The following is an 18,537-nucleotide window of genomic DNA, read 5'->3' as shown; positions in this document are numbered from 1 at the left end:
TCAATTGCTTAACCAACTGTGCCACCCAGGCACCCTGTGAATTCTTTTCAAATAGATCAATTTAGATTCTACCCTATTCTCGTCATTACATCTGAATGATTAATATTTTTCACTCTATAAGTTATCTGTATCTCCAATAAGAAACATTCAGAAAAAATGACATTTTATAAGCAAAACAAAATCTTCAAATTCACTTTGTAAATGTCATACCCTGTTAAATATCTTTTTTTGATAGATAATTTTCTCTGATCTTTTTTTTACATTCATATTTTCTATCTCCAAAAAAGTCATTTATTTAGGACTGGGGATGTGTAGATGTGGATACATGTGTCACTTCTTTATGTGCCCAAATGTTCTAAGGTCTTTTGCTTACAATATCCATAGATGTTGACAGCAGTTGCTCCCAAACTTTCAATAATGAAGATAACTTTTAAATTCCTAAAAATTATATAAGTCCCACATAATTACATTTTAGTAGTTGTTGATTGATAATTATAAAGTCCAACATTTATTCATTAACACTTTTTTAAAAGATTTTATTTATTTATTTGACACTCAGAGATCACAAGTAGGCAGTGAGGCAGGTAGAGAGAGAGAAGGAAGCAGGCTCCCCGCCGAGCAGAGAGCCCGATGTGGGGCTCGATCCCAGGACCCTGGGATCATGACCTGAGCCGAAGGCAGAGGCTTTAACCAACTGAGCTACTCAGGTGCCCTATTCATTAACACTCCTAAATGAATTTATATTTTTGTTGTTATTGTTGTTTTGGTTTTTTTTTTCAAAGTTTTATTTTTTGAGTAATCTCTATACACAATGTGGGACTCAAACTTACAATCCCGAGATCAAGAGTTGCATGCTCTGCCAACTGAGCTGGCCAGGTGCTCCTGAATTTGTTTTTTTTTTTTTTATTTTACTTTTTAAAAATTTTTTAATTTAAAAAACAATTATTAACATATAATGCATGATTTGTTTCAGGGCTACAGGTCTGTGATTCATCACTCTTACACAATTATCTTAATCACATCATTTGCATATGTTTTAAAATTAGTATATAATTACTTGTAAAACATGATATTTATTCAGTGTATTCACAGTGACTGGGGGCATACGATTTCCTGGACTCTAAATTAATGCCCTGTCTCCCAACATCAACAATGAGCCTGGGTTTGATCTTCACAAGTTGTCTTATGAAAACTTTGTGTTTGCAAAAATGCCAGGGTGGGAATCTACACTGGTTCTTCTTCCTACTCATAATCATATTCATATTTATGTCCTATCAACTGCAAGAAGACTTAGACTTCACTAGACTTGTCCACCACCCCAGTTAAAGGGTTTCAGGATACATTCTCTCCCCACCAAATGAGCCACTTTAAATATAGATTTATTTAGAGCTGAAGACACTTGAGACTCTGGAGGCCCAAAAGAAACTTTTGTCTCTCCTTTAACTACACAGAAGAATCTAAATTGGGGTTCTTTCCCAGAATAAGAGTAATTAACAGAGATAAATTTTGTCTCAGTGACACATTTGTTATGGTAGGGCAAACATCTGCCCTTCTTATCACCTTGTAAAATGCATTCCTTTTCTCTGAAATCCCAGAGTCCTACCCATATCTCCTTTGTTTAGAATGACATATAGACCTCATTTTTCCAACTGTCTTTGGAATTGCCATGTCTGTGTGGATTCTTTGTATGGACACCTCTTAAATTTGATTTTCTCCTGTTAATCTGTCTTATGTCAATTTGATTCCTAGTCCAGTTAGGCAGATCTTTGATAGAACAGGAATTCTTGCTCCTGACACAGTGCTAGGAAAAATGCCTGGCTCATGGGCTTTCTTCAATAAATATTTGATGAGTATATGTGTCTAGGAAGAAGTTGCTGTGGCCAAAGTCAAAAAAGTTGCTGCCTGTGTTCTCAAGGATTTTGATGGATTCTTGCCTCATATTTAACTCTTTCATCCATTTTGAGTCTATTACTGTGTATGGTGTAAGGAAATGGTCCAATTTCATTTTTCTGCTTGCGGTTGTCCAGTTTTCCCAATACCATGTTTTGAAGAGACTGTCTTTTTTCAATTGGATATTCTTTCCTGCTTTGTTGAAGATTAGTTGACCATAGAGTTGAGGGCTCATTTCTGGGTTCCATATTCTGTTCCATTGCTCTATGTGTCTGTTTTTGTGCCAGTACTATACTGTTTTGATGATTACAGCTTTGTAATAGAGCTAGAAGTCCAGAATTGTGATGCCAGCAACTTTGGTTTTCTTTTTCAAATTCCTCTGGCTATTTGGGGTCTTTTTTGGTCCCACACAAATTTTAGGATTATTTGTTCCATTTCTATGAAAAAAAGTTGATGATATTTTGATAGGGATTGCATTGAATGTGTGGATTGCTCTAGGTAGCATAGACCTTTTAAAAATATTTGTTCTTCCAATCCATGAGCATGGAACATTTTCCAGTTCTTTTGTGTTCCTCAGTTTCTTTCATGAGTATTCTATAGTTTTCTGAGTACAGATTCTTTGTCTCTTTGGTTAGATTTATCCCTAGGTATCTTATGATTTTTGGGTACAATTGTAAATGAGATCAACTCCTTAATTTCTCTTTCTTTTGTCTTTTGGTTGGTCTATAGAAATGCAACTAATTTCTGTGCATTGATTTTATATCCTGTCACTTTACTGAATTTCTGTAAATCTGCAAAGATACCATTTTTAAGCATGCCTTCAAACAAGATATTCTCTTTATTCCAACTCTTCAAATCTAACAACTGTAGAAACACTTATGAATTAATAAGAAATACTCTTCATATGACAACATAAGTATTTCCATGCCAACTAGGGGACATATATTAGCTAAGGTAATAGAATATTTAATTTCAGGTGAGACTAGCTATCCAAATGTTTCTTTTCTCAGTTTGCATAGGGGGAGTACAGATAACTAGAGATCAAATACAGAGGATGCCAATTGTGGAAGCACAGGGCAATCATTGTAAGAGTTAATATTTTAGTATTTCTAAAAGCTATATTATAAATCTGGGATCAAGTCCCACATCAGGCTCTCTGCTCAGCAGAGAGCCTGCTTCCCTTCCTCTCTCTCTGCCTGCCTCTCTGCCTACTTGTGATCTCTCTTTCTGTCAAATAAATAAATAAAATCTTAAAAAAAATAAAGATTTAAAAAAATGTGGGACATTTCTGTTTAAATGATATAACAAGTTATTAAATAATGACCATTTACCAGGCACAGTGCTAAGTATTTTATGTGCACTGTTTTATTTAATTCTTTTAAAAACCTTATAAGATTGGTCATATTATATTTTTATTTTAAAGATGAAGAAACTAAAATTAGGGGAAGGTAAATAACTTATCCAAGGTCACACTGGTAATTCCTGAGCCATTACTCCTTACCACTATATTCAAAGACACATTAAGGGAAAATATCAGTTGCATCCTACCTAGATAAATTAGAACGTTTCTAGGTTTTTGGTTATTGTTCTTTTGTTTGGTTTTGTTTTGTTTTCTTAATATTTTATTTATTTATTTGACAGAGAGAGAGATCACAAGTAGACAGACAGCAAACAGAGAGAGAGGGGGAAACAGGCTCTCTGCTGAGCAGAGAGCCCAATGTGGGGCTTCATCACAGGACCCTGAGATCATGACCTGAGCCAAAGGCAGAGGCCTTAACCCACTGAACTACCCAGGTGCCCGAGAACATTTCTAGTTTTATCCTTCACTCACTGGAGTATTAATTACAACTGTCATTTCCCATGATTCTGGTTATTTAGTTATGCATTTTTTTTACTTGCCACGTTAAAAAAGGGAAGAATGAATAAGTAGCATTGAAAATGGTTTTGGGGGCACCTGGGTGGCTCAGTTGGTTAAATGGCTGACTTCAGCTCAGATCATGATCTCCCAAGTGGGGCTCCAAGCTCAGCAATTATTCTGCTTCTCCCTCTTCATCTACCCCTACCCTGGCTCATGTTCTCTCTCTTTCAAATAAACAAACAAATAAAATATTTTAAAGAAAAGTTGTGTAAACACTAAATTTTATCAAAAGTCACATCTAGAATTCACAATTAGTAAAACTGAACTCCATACTATTAAGTGGAGTTCCATTATAAACAAAAGTAATTAGGCCAGAAATTGGGGGGGGTGGGCTATGTGGTTGTAAATTTATTTCACTATAATGTTACTAAAAGATCTGTCATGGCCACTAACTCAGGAAAAAAATGCTGAACCCTAGTGTGCTTCTGTGGCCACCTACTCCATCCCAGGGAATCCCAAGGGGTCTAGACAAATCAAAGCATAGCTCCTGGTTGGGTTTGCCAACAATGTTGCAGAACAAATGTGGATAAACTTGCCACAAAAGAAGCCAGTAACTCAAGAAATGAGGGTACAGAAAAGAAAGGGAGGAATTTGTTTTGGGTGCCATCAATGGGGGCAGGTGGCAGGCTCAAGTCAACTGACCTGTCCACCCCCAAGATAGTCACCTAGAATTTTATAGCAAGTTTGGGGCTTGAGGGTATGTACAAGAGAACAGGCAAAAAGCACATGATTATGGGTGGGAGTTGGTATGTGTTCAGCCCATGATCTTGGGCAGGGAAGGGAACATGTGAGTGTGGTCTTCTAGGCATTCCATTGCTATTAGGGTTTTTCTGGTCTGGCTTTTGGGATGTTCCAGGTCATTGTAAAGCACCTTCATCAATGCCTCAAAAAGATTCAGTAAGAAACAAGCATGATGGGTTTTAGTTAGAGCAGGAGCTAAGCAGTTTTATATATTTCTGACTTTAACTGGGGGTCTATAGTTGAGCAAGAGAGCTTGCTAACAAATTTTGATCTAGTCAATTCTCTCCATCTCTATTTCTCTCTCTCTCTTTTAAACCAATAGTTTTTTCAGGGTTATTTTAAATTTCAGAACAACAACTATAAAAAATATATATAAACAATAGAATAAATATTTGTGGAACTTGGCTTGTAACTCCTGACCATTTATTTTTTGCCTCCTTCAAAATCTTCAGAATAAGGCATTTGAAAATTTGTCTTTGCATAAGGCCTACTTTTCTCTGTGTTTCTTCTTACCATCTTCTCTCACTATTTTCTAGGTCCTATCTGATCTTACTCATACTGAAGAGCAAAAGATGGGTGCATATTTAGAGCTAAAGAGTTGGAAAGCCACAAAATCTTTTTACTGAATGCCACCTATGACTCCAGTAGTTTATTTCATTCACTTGTACTTAAACTAGTATAAGCTATTTAAGAGATCAGTGGCATGATTTTCAAACAAGTTTTCAATAGATGCGCATGGGGTATGGGTAATTTCAGAGACCAATTAACAGTAAGTTTTCAGGCAAAATGGCAATTCATTTTCTTTATTTCCTGACTTACAAGTGTGGAAGGCCTTTATCAGCATGGTTGGCAGCTCTCAAGAATTTGGTTATAGCCTTAGCAATGGTATACCTTACATTAGTTCACATTCCCCAAAGTCCAAGATTTCTAAAGATGCTTACTGTTTAGGGTGCCTGGCTGGCTCAGTGGGTTAAGTGTATGCCTGTGTTTGGTTGATATCATGTTCCCAGGGTACAGGGATCAAGCCCCACATTGGACTTCTTGCTCAGGAAGGAGCCTGCATCTCCTTCTCCCTCTACCTGCCACTCTGCCTGCTTGTACACACTCTCGCATGCTCTCTCTCTCTCTCTCTCTATGTCAAATAAATAAAAATTCTTAAAAAAGAAAACTTATTTGCAAATATCTTCTCCCATTCTGTAGGTTGCCTCTTTGTTTTGTTGACTGTTTGCTGTGCAGAAGCTTTTGATCTTGACGAAGCCCCAAAGGTTCATTTTAACTTTTGTTTCCTTTGCCTTTGGAGACATATCTTGAAAGATGTTGCTGGGGCTAATGTCAAAGAGGCTATTTCCAATGTTCTCTAGGATTCTGATGGACTCGTGCCTCATGCTGAGGTCTTTTATCCATTTCGAGTTTATATCTTTGTGTGTGGTGTAAGACAATGGTCAAGTTTCATTTGTCTACACATAGCTGTCCAATTTTTCCCGCACCATTTATTGAAGAGACTGTCTTTCTTCCACTCTATATTTTTTCCTGCTTTGTGAAATATTATTTGACCATAAAGTTGAGGGTCTATATCTGGACTCTACTCTGTTTCACTGGTCCATGTGTCTGTTTTTGTGCCAGTACCATGCTCTCTTGGTGATCACAGCTTTGTAGTAAAGCTTGAAATCAGGCAAAAACAGTTTTGTTTTTCTTTTTCAACATTTCCTTAGCAATTCAGGGTCTCTTCTGGTTCCATACAAATTTTAGGATTGTTTGCTCTAGCACTTTGAAAAATGCTGGTGGAATTTTGATGGGGATGGCATTGAAAGTATAGATTGCTTAGGCAGTATAGACAGTTAAACAATATTTATTCTTCTGATGCATGAGCATGGAATGGTCTTCCATCTTTTCGTGTCCTCTTCAATTTCTTTCATGAATGTTCTGTAGTTCCTTGAGTACGGATCCCTTACCTCTTTGGTTAGGTTTATTCCCAGGTATCTTATGGTTCTTGGTGCTATAGTAAATGGAATAAATTCTCCAATTTCCCTTTCTATATTTTCATTGTCAGTGTATAAGAAAACAATTGATTTCTGTGTGTTGATTTTGTATCTTGCCACATTTTTGAATTGCTGTATGAGTTCAGATAGTTTGGGGGTGGAGTCTTTTGGGTTTTCCATATAAATTATCATGCATCTGCGAAGAGAGAGAGTTTTACTTCTTCTTTGCCAATTTAAATAATTTTATTTCTTTTTGTCATCTGATTGCTGTTGCTAGGACTTCTAATACTATGTTGAACAAGTGTGGTGAGAGTGGACATCCTTGTTGTGTTCCTGATCTCAAAGGGAAGGCTGTCAGCTTTTCCCATTGAAGATGACATTTGCTGATATCCAAGATCTATAAAGAACTCCTCAAACTCAACACACACAAAACAGATAATCATGTTAAAAAATGGGTAGAAGTTATGAACAGACACTTCTCCAAAGAAGACATACAAATAGCTTATAGACACATGAAAAAAAATTTTTTTCATCATTATCCATCAGGGAGAGTCAATTCAAAACCACATTGAGATACCACTTTACAGCAGATAGAATGGCCAAAATTAACAGGACAGAAAACAGCAGGTGCTGGAGAGGGTGTGCGAAAGGAAACCCTCTTTACTGTTGATGAGAATGCAAGTTGGTGCAGCTACTTTGGAAAACAGTGTGGAGATTCCCTAAGAAATTAAAAATAGAGATACCCTATGACCCTGAAATTGCACTACTGGGTATTTACCCCAAAGATACAGACGTAGTGAAAAGAAGGGTCATCTGTACCCCAATGTTCATAGCAGCAATGACCACAATCACCAAACTGTGGAAAGAACCAAGATGCCCTTCAATGGACAAATGGATAAAGAAGATATGGATCATATATATTATGGAGTATTATGCCTCCATCATAAAAAAATGAATACCCAACTTTTGTATCAACATGGACGGGACTGGACGAGATTATATTAAGTGAAATAAGTAAAGCAGAGAGAGTTAATTATCATATGGCTTCACTTATTTGTGGAGCATTAGGCATAACATGGAGGTCATGGGGAGATAGAGAGGAGAAGTGAGTTGGGAGAAATTGGAGGGGAATCAAACCAATGAGAGACTGTGGACTCTGAGAAACAAACTGAGGGTTTTGGAGGGGAGGGAGGTGGGGAGTTTCGTGATCCTGGTAGTGGGTATTATGGAAGGCATGTATTGCATGGAGCACTGAGTGTGGTACATAAATAATGAATTCTGGCACACTGAAAATAAATAAAAAAGAAAAAATAAAGATGAAACAAAACAAACAAAAAAAACTTATAAAAAAGATGCTTACTATTTATTGTAGTGTGGATCTTGAAATAATCTTTTATATTATGTTTAAGTTTCTAAACAATAGATGTTTATGAATTTTTGTTTGCCATCATTGCTTCTGTATTCTTTTTTTTTAAGATTTTATTTACTTATTTGACAGAGCGACATCACAAGTAGGCAGAGTCAAAGTGGCAGAGAGAGAGGAGAAAGCAGACAAGCAGAGAGCCCAATGCAGGGCTCCATCCCAGGAACCTGGGATCATGACCTGAGCCTAAGGTAGAGACTTTAATCCACTGAGCCACCCAGGAATCCCTGCTTCTGGATTCTAAACTTTAGATAAAATGTGTACAAAATGTTTTAGTAACAACAAACTAACCAATACTGAGGTATGGAACTTTCAAATGTTTGACAGATAGTGTATGTTTACGCTTATATCAATGCACATAATAAGTTCACGGAGATAAAATATAATACCACATTTACTTAATAAGTTCTCTTTACACCTTTAAGTGTTAAAGACTCTATAGCATCAATTTTTCTTTTACTGCAATTTCCTGTTATATGGTGGTGATAGGGAAAAACTGTACTCTAAGATAGCTGACCAAACCACCAAACCAGGGAATCCCAGTCCCTGTCTCAGAGCCCTTTCCACTTCTTCTGTCCTATCCTGTTTCCCTCGTGCATCAAAAGTACCAAGTATGTGCAATTAGAAGGGTATAAATTGCCCTCCCTGCTTGTGCCCAGGGCTCAGACCTTTGGAGAACAACCTCCTCTGAGCCCACCAGTGTTAAACAAACCTCTGATACACAAAGTCTCTGAGTGCTGCTTGGTTCTTCCACCAGGATCCAGTCCAGGATCTGTAACATTTGGCTCCCTGGCCTGGAAATCCAACCGTGATGGCCCATTGTTGCCACCCTTTTGGGGCAATGGTGGGGCAGGGATCATAAAGGAGAAGGTGCACCCTGCCTAATTTTTGGCAGTCTCCAACCCGGTCTCCTCAGACCAGCTCACCCAGCTATTCCTCCTGGATTCAAAGGAGACTTGGCAGGTGAGGACCCAGTCCCACCATGGATTTCAGCAAGGCTTGGGGCCCCAGGATCCAGTCAGGTCCACCCCTGATCACCTCACAGAGACCTCTTAGAGATCTTACAGGTAGGGCCTCCCGGGTGGGGGGAGGTCCTTCAGGTCAGGAAACCTCCATAAGAGGGGACGGGAAGGAATTTCTAAAAGGAATCCCACAGGTCAGGGCCTCCTGGGGTGGGGGCTGTAATAAATTTGGTGGCAGTGGGTGAATGAATGTGTAGTTTGACCTGGCTTGTCAAGTGGACTGATTCTGTGGCTCCATGGGTGGGCAGCCTTAAGGTCCCTAGAAGCCTAAAGAGTCTGAGTGACTCTAACCTGCTTCCATGGTGCCCTCATAGGGTCTAAGGCAAGCCCTTTTGGGGTGCCAGTCTGGGGTTGATATGTACTCACTAAGGCTAAGAGGCACCCAGGTGTTCTCTGGGATGGCAGACAGGTGGGCATCTGACTGGCATCTCCTTTGGAGGGACACCCACCCTTCATTTGTCTTTATGCCAGTGACACAGGGAGGGAACACACAGGGTGGCCAAGAGAGCTTCCCTGTTCATCATGGGTGGAAGCTTTACAAAACATAGGGTCTTGGACTGTACACTCAAAATTTTAAGAAGTGATTCTCAGAAGACTATGGGATCAAAACATCTGGAAATTAGGCACATTATGTGAATTGGAATGGGCAACCTTTGGAGTTGACTGGCCCTCCGAGAGGCTCTAAGACCTATGCACTGTCCAGGTCATTTAAAAAATTATGGTCAGGACTCCCAGTCACCCTGACCAATTCCCATATATTGATTCTTGGCTTTAGATAGCCCAAACTATACCCCACAGGTCCGATACTGTACTAATAGGAAGGACCAAAGTAGGACATTTTTTTAAATTTTTTATTTTTTATAAACATATATTTTATCCCCAGGGGTACAGGTCTGTGAATCGCCAGGTTTAGACACTTCACAGCACTCACCAAAGCACATACCCTCCCCAATGTCCATAATCCCACCTCCTTCTCCCAACCCTCCTCCCCCCAGCAACCCTCAGTTTGTTTTGTGAGATTAAGAGTCACTTACAGTTTGTCTCCCTCCCAATTCCATCTTGTTTCATTGATTCTTCTTCTACCCGCTGAAGCCCCAATGTTGCATCACCACTTCCTCATATCAGGGAGATCATATGATAGTTGTCTTTCTCTGCTTGACTAATTTCACTAAGCATGATACGCTGTAGTTCCATCCATGTTGTCACAAATGGCAAGATTTCATTTCCTTTGATGGCTGCATAGTATTCCATTCCATATATTCCATATATCCCACATCTTCTTGATCCATTCATCTCTTGATGGACATCTAGGTTCTTTACATAGTTTGGCTATTGTGGACATTGCTGCTATAAACATTCGGGTGCAGGTGCCCCTTTGGATCATTACGTTTGTATCTTTAGTGTAAATACCCAGAGGTGCAATTGCTGGGTCATAGGGAAGGTCTATTTTCAACATTTTGAGGAACCTCCGTGCTGTTTTCCAGAGTGGCTGCACCAGCTTGCATTCCCACCAACAGTGTAGGAGGGTTCCCCTTTCTCCACATCCTTGCCAGCATCTGTCATTTCCTGACTTGTTGATTATAGCCATTCTGACTGGTGTGAGGTGATATCGCATTGTGGTTTTGATTTGTATTTCCCTGATGCCGAGTGATATGGAGCACTTTTTCATGTGTCTGTTGGCCATCTGGATGTCTTCTTTGCAGAAATGTCTGTTCATGTCCTCTGCCCATTTCTTGATTGAATTAATTGTTCTTCGGGTGTTGACTTTGCTAAGTTCTTTATAGATTTTGGATACTAGTCCTTTATCTGATATGTTGTTTGCAAATATCTTCTCCCATTCTGTCAGTTGTCTTTTGATTTTGTTAACTGTTTCCTTTGCTGTGCAAAAGCTTTTGATCTTGATGAAATCCCAATAGTTGATTTTTGCCCTTGCTTCCCTTGGCTTTGGCGTTGTTCCTAGGAAGAGGTTGCTGCGACTGCGGCCGAAGAGGTTGCTGCCTGTGTTCTCCTCAAGGATTTTGATGGATTCCTTTCGCACATTGAGGTCCTTCATCCATTTTGCGTCTATTTTTGTGTGTGGTGTAAGGAAATGGTCCAATTTCATTTTTTTGCATGTGGCTGTCCAATTTTCCAGCACCATTTATTGAAGAGGATGTCTTTTTTCCATTGGATATTCTTTCCTGCTTTGTCGAAGATTAGTTGACCATAGAGTTGAGGGTCTATTTCTGGGCTCTCTATTCTGTTCCATTGATCTATGTGTCTGTTTTTGTGCCAGTGCCATGCTGTCTTGATGACAGTTTTGTAATAGAGCTTGAATTCCGGAATTGTGATGCCACCAACTTTGGCTTTCTTTTTCAATATCCCTTTGGCTATTTGAGATCTTTCCTGGTTCCATATAAATTTTAGAATTATTTGTTCCATTTCTTTGAAAAAGATGGATGGTACTTTGATAGGAATTGCATTAAATGTGTAGATTGCTTTAGGTAGCATAGACATTTTAACAATATTTAGTATTCCAATCCAGGAGCATGGAACAATTTTCTATTTCTTTGTGTCTTCCTCAATATCTTTCATGAGTACTTTATAGTTTTCTGAGTATAGATTCTGTGCCTCTTTGGTTATGTTTATTCCTAGGTATCTTATGGTTTGGGGTGCAATTGTAAATGGGATGGACTCCTTAATTTCTCTTTCTTCTGTCTTGTTGTTGGTGTAGAGAAATGCAACTGATTTCTGTGCATTCATTTTATATCCTGACACTTTACTGAATTCCTGTACAAGTTCTAGCAGTTTTGGAGTGGAGTCTTTTGGGTTTTCCACATATAATATCATATCATCTGCGAAGAGTGATAATTTGACTTCTTCTTTGCCGATTTGGATGCCTTGAATTTCTTTTGTTGTCTGATTGCTAAGGCTAGGACTTCTAGTACTATGTTGAATAGCAGTGGTGATAATGAACATCCCGGCCATGTTCCTGACCTTAGCGGAAAAGCTTTCAGTTTTTCTCCATTGAGAATGATATTTGCGGTGGGTTTTTCATAGATGGCTTTGATGATATTGAGGTATGTGCCATCTATCCCTACACTTTGAAGAGTTTTGATCAGGAAGGGATGCTGTACTTTGTCAAATGCTTTTTCAGCATCTATTGAGAATATCATATGGTTCTTGTTCTTTCTTTTATTGATGTGTTGTATCACATTGACTGATTTCTGGATGTTGAACCAACCTTGCAGCCCTGGAATAAATCCCACTTGGTCGTGGTGAATAATCCTTTTAATGTACTGTTGAATCCTATTGGCTAGTATTTTGGTGAGGATTTTCACATCTGTGTTCATCAAGGATATTGGTCTATAGCTCTCTTTTTTGATGGGATCCTTGTCTGGTTTTGGATCAAGATGATGCTGGCCTCATAAAATGAGTTTGGAAGTTTTCCTTCCATTTCTATTTTTTGGAACAATTTCAGGAGAGTAGGAATTAGTTCTTCTTTAAATGTTTGGTAGAATTCCCCCGGGAAGCTGTCGGGCCCTGGGCTTTTGTTTGTTTGGAGATTTTTAATGACTGTTTCAATCTCCTTACTGGTTATGTGTCTGTTCAGGCTTTCTATTTCTTCCTGGTTCAGTTGTGGTAGTTTATATGTTTTTAGGAATGCATCCATTTCTTCCAGATTGTCAAATTTGTTGGCGTAGAGTTGCTCATAGTATGTTCTTAAATAGTTTGTATTTCATTGGTGTTAGTTGTGATCTCTCCTCTTTCATTCTTGATTTTATTTATTTGGGTCCTTTCTCTTTTCTTTTTCATAAGTCGGGCCAGGGGTTTATCAATTTTATTAATTCTTTCAAAGAACCAGCTCCTAGTTTCGTTGATTTGTTCCATTGTTTTTTTGGTTTTTATTTCATTGATTTCTGCTCTGATCTTTATGATTTCTCTTCTCCTGCTGGGCTTAGGGTTTCTTTCTTGTTCTTTCTCCAGCTCCTTTAGGTGTAGGGTTAGGTTGTGTACCTGAGACCTTTCTTGTTTCTTGAGAAAGGCTTGTACCGCTATATATTTTCCTCTCAGGACTGCCTTTGTTGTGTCCCACAGATTTTGAACCATTGTATTTTCATTATCATTTGTTTCCATGATTTTTTTCAATTCTTCTTTAATTTCCTGGTTGTCCCATTCATTCTTTAGAAGGATGCTGTTTAGTCTCCATGTATTTGGGTTCTTTCCAAACTTCCCTTTGTGGTTGAGTTCTAGCTTTAGAGCACTGTGGTCTGAAAATATGCAGGGAATGATCCCAATCCCCCGACACCGGTTGAGTCCCGATCCAGGACCGAGGATGTGATCCACTCCGGAGAACGTTCCACACACACCAGAGAAGAATGTGTATTCTGTTACCCTGGGATGAAATTTTTTGTATATATCTGTGATGGCCATCTGCTGCAGTGTGTCATACAAGGCCTTTATTTCCTTGCTGATCTTTTGCCTGGACTATCTGTCCATTTCAGTGATGGGAGCGCCAAAGTCCCCCACTACCACTGCACTATTGTTGATGTACTTCTCTGACCCTGCCATCAACTGGTTTATATAGTTCGCTGCTCCCACTTTGGGGGCAAAAATATTTAAAATTGTTAGATCTTGTTGGACAGACCCCCCGAGTATGATACAGTGTCCCTCCTCATCTCCTATTATAGTCCTTGGTTTAAAATCTAATTGATCTGATATAAGGATAGCCACTCCTGCTTTATTCTGATGTCCATTAGCATGGCAAATTCTTTTCCACCCCCTCACTTCAAATCTGGAGGTGTCTTCAGGCTTAAAATGAGTTTCTTGGAGGCAACATATAGATGGGTTTTGTTTTATTATCCGTTTTGATACCCTTTGTCTTTTGACAGGGGCATTTAGCCCATTAACATCCAGGGCAAGTATTGAAAGATATGAATTTAGTGCCATGGTATTGCCTGTAAGGTGACTGCCACTGTATATGGTCTCTGTTCCTTTCTGATCTACCAATTGTAGGCTCTCTCTTTGCTTAGAGGACCCCCCTCAACATTTCCCATAGAGCTGGTTTGGTGTATGCAAACTCCTTCAGTTTTTGTTTGTCCAGGAAGCTTTTAATCTCTCCCTCTATTTTCAATGATACCCTCGCTGAATATAGTACTCTTGGCTGCATGTTTTTCTCATTTAGTGCTATGAAAATATCATGCCAGCTCTTTCTGGCCTGCCAGGTCTCTGTGGATAAGTCAGCTGCCAATCTAATATTTTTTCCATTGTATGTTACAGACCTCTTTTCCCGGGCTGCTTTTAGGATTCTCTCTTTGTCACTGAGACTTGTAAATTTTACTATGAGGTGACGGGGTGTGGGCCTATTCTTATTGACCTTGAGGGGCGTTCTCTGAACCTAATTTTGATGCTCATTCCCTTTGCCATATTGGGGAAATTCTCCCCAATAATTCTCTCCAGTATACCCTCTGCTCCCCACTCTCTTTCTTCTTCCTCTGGAATCCCAATTATTCCAATGATGCTTCTTCCCATGGTGTCACTCATCTCTTGAATTCTCCCCTCGTAGTCCAGCAGCTGTTTGTCCCTCTTTTGCTCAGCTTCTTTATTCTCCGTCATTTGGTCTTCTATATCACTAATTGTTTCTTCTGCCTCATTTATCCTAGCATTGAGAGCCTCCATTTTTGACCGCACCTCATTAATAGCTTTTTTGATTTCAACTTGGTTAGATTTTAGTTCTTTTATTTCTCCAGAAAGGTTTTTATATCTCCCAAAAGGGTTTCTCTAATATCCCCCATGCCTCCTTCGAGTCCGGCTAGAACCTTGAGAACTGCCATTCTGAACTCCAGATCTGACATATCACCAATGTCTGTATTTATTAGGTCCCCAGCCCTCGGCACTGCCTCCTGTTCTTTCCCCTGTGGTGAATATTTCCTTCCTGTCATCCTGTCCAGATAAGAGTATATGAAGGAGCAAGCAAAACACCAAAAGGGTGGCAACAACCCCAGGAAAATATGCTCCAACCAAATCAGAAGAAATCCCAAATCGTGAGGGGGGAGAAAGGGGACAAAAAGAGGTTCAAAAAGGAAGAAAGAAAAAAGAAAGGAAGAAAAGAAAAGAATTTAAAAAAAATAGATACCGAATAAAGAAAAATATAAAAAAGAAAAAACATATATATTAGATAAACTAGTTAAAAAACGTTAAAAAAGAAAAGGGTAAAAGTAAAAAAAAAAAAATTTTACCAGAAGGAAAGAAAAAAAAATGAAAAAGAAAAAAATTAAATTAACTGCAAGACTAAAAAACCTCACAAGGAGAAAGCCCTGAGTTCTGTCCTTTGCTGTCTCCTCCTCTGGAACTCTGCTGTTCTCCCTGGCACCAAAACTGCACTCCTTGGTAGGTGAACTTGGTCTTGGCTGGACCTCCTGTTGATCCTCTGGGGGAGGGGCCTGGTGTAGTGATTCTCAAGTGTCTTTGCCCCAGGCAGAATTGCACTGCCCCTACCAGGGGCAGGGCTGAGTAATCTGCTCGGCTTTGCTTTCAGGAGCTTTTGTTCCCTGAGCACTTTCTGTAGAGTTCCGGAGGACGGGAATACAAATGGTGGCCTCCTAGTCTCTGGCCCCGGAGGAGCCAAGAGCCCTCGGCCCCACTCCTCAGTGCGCCCCCAGAGATCAGCGCCTAGCCACTCCCATCTGCCTGACCTCCGGCTGCACTCTGAGCCCACCGAGCCTGCGGCCGGTTCAAGATAACACCGAGCTGTTAGCCCACAGTTGGCTCCGTCTCCGCAGCCGGCCCTCCTGCTCCAACACCCGCAAGCTCTGCGACACCCAGACACCCCCGATCCCTCTGTGACCCCGCGGGACCCGAGGCCACGCTGACCCCGCGTGGGCCCCGCCCCAGTCTAGCCTCTGGAGTGATGTCCTTCAGTGGAACAGACCCCCCAAAATTCCTGATTTTGTGGTCCGCTGCTCCGCCGCCAGCCAGGAGCTGACCCCTACCCCCAGGGTCCACCCCCCCCAACCCCCGTCGCCCTGGACCGACGTCTCCGCCAGTCCCACCCCTCAGAAAGTGGCCATCTCTCTGCTTCCAGAACTGCTGCTCCTCGCCTCCTCGATCCGCCAATGGATCTGCAGGTGTCCGGAATCTGCAGATAAGCCATCCAGCTGATCTCCCACTAGCTGAAGTAGTCCTAGCCTGCCACTTCTCTACCATCCCAACTCCTCCAAAGTAGGACATTTTTAACCCAAGTAAAAGAGCCCAAAGGCTATAAGGAAGTAAAGCCTATCAGGGAGGCCCTGCCCGGGGGCGGGGGGCACCAGAGGCAGCAATGCAGATGAGCTCTGGACAATGGACCCATCAGAAAATGTGGGGACAGGGGAGGAGTCAAGATGGCAGAGAAGTAGCAGGCTGAGACTACTTCAGCTAGCCGGAGATCAGCTAGATAGCTTATCTAAAGATTGCAAACACCTGAAAATCCATCGGCAGATGGAAGAGAAGAAGAACAGCAATTCTGGAAACAGAAAAACAACCACTTTCTGAAAGGTAGGACCAGCGGAGAAGTGAATCCAAAGCGATGGGAAGATATCCCCGGGGGGAGGGGCTGGCTCCTGGCAAGCGGCGGAACAACCGCACACAAAATCAGGACTTTTAAAAGTCTGTTCCGCTGAGGGACATCGCTCCAGAGGCTAAACCGGGGCGAAGCCCACACGGGGTCAGCGTGGCCTCAGGTAACGCAGGGTCACAGAAGGATCGGGGGTGTTGGAGTGTCACAGAGCTTGCGGGTATTGGAACGGGAAAGCCGGCTACAGAGACAGAGCCGACACTAAGCTCACAGCTCGGTGTTACCTTGAACTGGTTGCAGGCTCGGTGAACTCGGAACGCGGCCGGAGGTCAGGCAGCCTGGAGTAACTGGGCGCTGTTCTCTGAGGGCGCACTGAGGAGTGGGGCCCTGGGCTCTCGGCTCCTCCGGGCCGGAGACCAGGAGGCTGCCATTTGTATTCCCCGTCATCCGGAACTCTACGGAAAGCGCTCAGGGAACAAAAACTCGTGAAAGCAAACCCGAGCAAATTACTCACCCCGGCCCCTGTTAAGGGCGGTGCAATTCCGCCTGGGGCAAAGACACTTGAGAATCACTACAACAGGCCCCTCCCCCAGAAGATCAACAAGAAATCCAGCCGAGACCAAGTTCACCTACCAAGGAGTGCGGTTTAAATACCAAGGAGAGCAGCAGAATTCCAGAAGAGGAGAAAGCAAAGCATGGAACTCATGGCTTTTTCCCTGTGATTTTTTTTAGTCTTGCAGTTAATTTAATTTTTTTCTTTTTCATTTTTTTTTTCTCGCCTTCTGGTAAAATTTTTTTTTTAACTTTTACCTTTTCCTTTTTTAACGTTTTTTAACTAGTTTATCTAATATATATATATTTTTTTTTTTCCTTTATAGTTTTCTTTTTTTTAATTCTTTTCTTTTTTTTTTCTTTCTTCTTTTTTGAACCTCTTTTTATCCCCTTTCACCCCCTTAACGATTTGGGATCTCTTCTAATTTGGTTAAAGCATATTTTCCTGGGGTTGTTGCCACCCTTTTAGTATTTTACTTGCTCCTTCATATACTCTTATCTGGACAAAAGGACAAGACAGAAAAATTCAACATAAGAAAAAGAACAAGAGGCAGTACCGAAGGGTACAGACCTAATCAATAAAGATATTGGTAATATGTCAGATCTAGAGTTCAGAATGACAATTCTCAAGGTTCTAGCCTGGCTCGAAGGAGGCATGGGGGATATTAGAGAAACCCTCTCGGGAGATATAAAAGCTCTTTCTGGAGAAATAAAAGAACTAAAATCTAACCAAGTTGAAATCGAAAAAGCTATTAATGATGTGCAATCAAAATGGAGGCTCTCACTGCTAGGATAAATGAGGCAGAAGAAAGAATTAGTGATATAGACGACCAAATGACAGAGAATAAAGAAGCTGAGCAAAAGAGGGACAAACAGCTACTGGACCACGAGGGGAGAATTCGAGAGATAAGTGACACAATAAGACGAAACAACATTAGAATAATTGGGATTCCAGAAGAAGAAGAAAGAGAGAGGGGAGCAGAGGGTATACTGGAGAGAATTATTGGGGAGAATTTCCCCAATATGGCAAAGGGAATGACTATCAAAAGTCAAGATGTTCAGAGAACGCCCCTCAAAATCAATAAGAATAGGCCCACACCTCGTCACCTAATAGTAAAATTTACAAGTCTCAGTGACAAAGAGAAATTCCTGACAGCAGCCCGGGAAAAGAAGTCTGGAACATACAATGGTAAAAGTATTAGATTGGAAGCAGACTTATCCACAGAGACCTGGCAGGCCAGAAAGAGCTGGCATGATATTTTCAGAGCACTAAACGAGAAAAACATGCAGCCAAGAATACTATATCCAGCTAGCCTATCATTGAAAATAGAAGGAGAGTTTAAAAGCTCCAGGACAAACAAAAACTGAAAGAATTTGCAAACACCAAACCGGCTGTACAGGAAATATTGAAAGGGGTCCTCTAAGCAAAGAGAGAGCCTAAAATTGGTAGATCAGAAAGGAACAGAGACCATATACAG

This window comes from Mustela putorius, unplaced genomic scaffold (genome assembly GCF_011764305.1).
Source record: "Mustela putorius furo isolate JIRA1106 unplaced genomic scaffold, ASM1176430v1.1 tig00003901_pilon_pilon_pilon, whole genome shotgun sequence".
NCBI classification, from domain to species: Eukaryota; Metazoa; Chordata; class Mammalia; order Carnivora; family Mustelidae; genus Mustela; species Mustela putorius.
This window is presented reverse-complemented; position numbering follows the sequence as displayed.